This window comes from Porites lutea, chromosome 7 (genome assembly GCF_958299795.1).
Source record: "Porites lutea chromosome 7, jaPorLute2.1, whole genome shotgun sequence".
Classification (NCBI taxonomy): domain Eukaryota; kingdom Metazoa; phylum Cnidaria; class Anthozoa; order Scleractinia; family Poritidae; genus Porites; species Porites lutea.
The window spans coordinates 9,532,987-9,535,841 of NC_133207.1; positions in this window are offsets into that span (position 1 = coordinate 9,532,987).

The following is a 2,855-nucleotide window of genomic DNA, read 5'->3' on the forward strand; positions in this document are numbered from 1 at the left end:
ATTCATCCCTATACATCCCCATATACCCCTATACATCACCATACACCCCTATACAACACCATACACCTCTATACGCGAAGTTCTTGGAAGGATAAACAAATGGGTTTTGAATAACAATATCTATGCCTATTCTTTGGTGTTTTCTCATTCATAACATTAATTCAAAATAAGATCATGAGGCTTCAGAATCCATGTGGCATTTAAATTATCGATGCTTTTACAGCTGTTTTTTGGATAATACCCGACCTGCGATGCCAAAAACGTCTTTGGATTTTGTGTTTTTTCTGCGACGTCAATCACAATCTGAATTGAAGAAGCGGCGCTTTCTTCGCTTTCTTGCCTTTGCATTTTAGCGAACCTTTTAGGAAACGAAAGGCCTTGGTTTGTGATTTGTGATTGCTGGATTTCGATCCGTTTTGTGTGTTTCTGTGTTTCAAGGCTTGTTGCTTTGTTTTTGAAAAGCACCGTAAGTTACCTTAGTTCCAAGTAATTTAACTTCTTTATACTGAAACGTGGCAACTTTACATTTAAAAGGTGAAATTGTTCCTATAGAGCTTCCAAATCCAGAGGAAACACAGATACGGAAGGGTGAAAACGAACTGGTTCGTTCCCGCTGACATTTACATTTGCTGACAACCACAGTGGATCCTACGGTAACGGTTTGATTGACGTCGCAGAATAATTTGAATTTGATTCGATTGAGCTTTTTAAGCCACTATCAGTTTGGAATTTAAGCAATTAAAGGACTTTTTACAGACAGCTGTACCACCACGGGGGTGACCATGCTATGCAGGCGCACCACTAGTGGCGAGCTTTGACAAGAATTAATGCTAAATGTGCTTTGCTGAACGTAAGGCATTTAGAAATAAAATGGGACAATGACACACATAAAAAGCAGAATTATATAGGATTGTATGGTGATGTATAGGGTTGTATGGTGATGCATAGGGGTTTATGGTGATGTATAGGGGTGTATGGTGATATATAGAGGTGTATGGTGATGTGTAGGAATGTATGGTGATGTATAGGGGTGTATGGTGATGTATAGAGATGTATGGTGGTGTATAGAGGTTAATATAGGGGTGTATTATAGAGGTTAATATATAGGGGTGTATGGCGATGTATAGGGGTGTATGGTGATATTTCTAGGTATATTATAGTATAATAATAATATATGGTAAGATATAATAGGTATGTTTAAGTACATAATAATAATCATATATGAAGTACCTACCCCTGGTCGTGACGGAAAAAAAAATGGTACCGAAAACAAAAAGTCGTGCCGAAAAAAAGGAGTCGTGCCAAAAAGAAAAAGTCGTGCCGAAAAAAAAAGGTCGTGCCGAAAAAAAAAAGTCGTACCGAAACAATATAATCGTGCCAAAAAGCAAAAGTCGTGCCGAAAAAAAAAGTCGTGCCAAAAAAAAAAAAGTCGTGCCAAAATAAAAAAGTCGTGCCGAAAAAAAAAAGTCGTGCCAAAAAAAAAGTCGTGCCGAAAAAATAAAGTCGTGCCGAAAAAAAAAGTCGTACCAGAGAAAACTGACGTCGTGAAAAAGAAACTTGATGAGGAAAATTAGGTGGCACTAACTGGGCTCCGTAGGATATGCCCCACAGTCATTTGACCAGCAGTTTCCTAAAACTTAGTTTCCAGACCCCCCTTGTTTGCAACGCCTAGTGGATTGTTTTGTTCGCCATTTTGAGTTGTTTTGAACCAGTTTCTGCGACATTTTCGATTTGTTAGAGCAAGAGTAAGCTTAATTTTAGTTCTGCAACATGTCTGAGCATAGGACTTGTTATAATTTGAAATATTTTTTGATTATTTTGGATGGAAACTTCGAGATACCCGATCGTGGTGTGTTTCGGATATCGATTAAGGCTTTGATATGAACACCGATGAAGATAGCAAGGATGGAGTAATGAAATTTTTTCAAACCAGGGAGAAGAAGAAGAGGAAAAACTCAGTCTTCGGGATATACACACTGATGATTCAACAGTGATTAAGATTTTTTTCATCCTCGACGGCCACAAAACATTTGTTTGGATGTTTATGTTTAGCTCCTGGAAGAAAGCGATCGAGAAGTTCTCACTTTCAATTAATAAGGTTGGGCATCGGTTGGGCCTACGAAGGTGTAATATAACACCCAACCATGCTGTATTTTGTGGACAGAATATAACTTTGATAGTATCAAAGGTAGGCAAATGTGGTATGAAAATAATCCTCAGTAAATTTGCTTTAGATTTAGACTCCAGCAGTTATTTTCATGACCAAATTGGAAGGTCAGTACACTGAAAACAATTGAGGTGAACTTGTTGTGTGACATGAACTTAATATTTAACAATCTGTTAATTGTTATTTATTAGTTACTTATCAATACAAAGTGGCTTGGCAGATAGCCTAAAGTCTTGTCTACCAGATATCCAAAGTTTATGTTGATACCTTAAATTTCAAGGAAGATTCAGTGCATTTAACAATACCAGCCTTAGATCTTAAAATGTGCAAAAAATAAATTCAGGTCTTAAAGGGTTTTAAACGAAAAAGTAAAATATAATATCTAGGTTTATATATTGATCAAAATGTACACTGGGGATCCCAGATTCAACACATAAACAACAAGCTAGTGAAAAATGTAGGCATCATTGATGAATTGAGATATTATGTAGATCTTCATACTTTAAGCAGGGGCGTAGCCAGCTTTTCGATTTGTTGTAGGCCTTTTCCCTAAAGGTAGCATCCAAGAATACTGGGTATAATATGCTCCTCTGGAATTTTTCTTTTACACAGCCAGTGGTACCGTATTCAATTGTGTGCAACTATTAGGTCCACAAAGGTTATGAACATTAATTCTAATAATTGAATA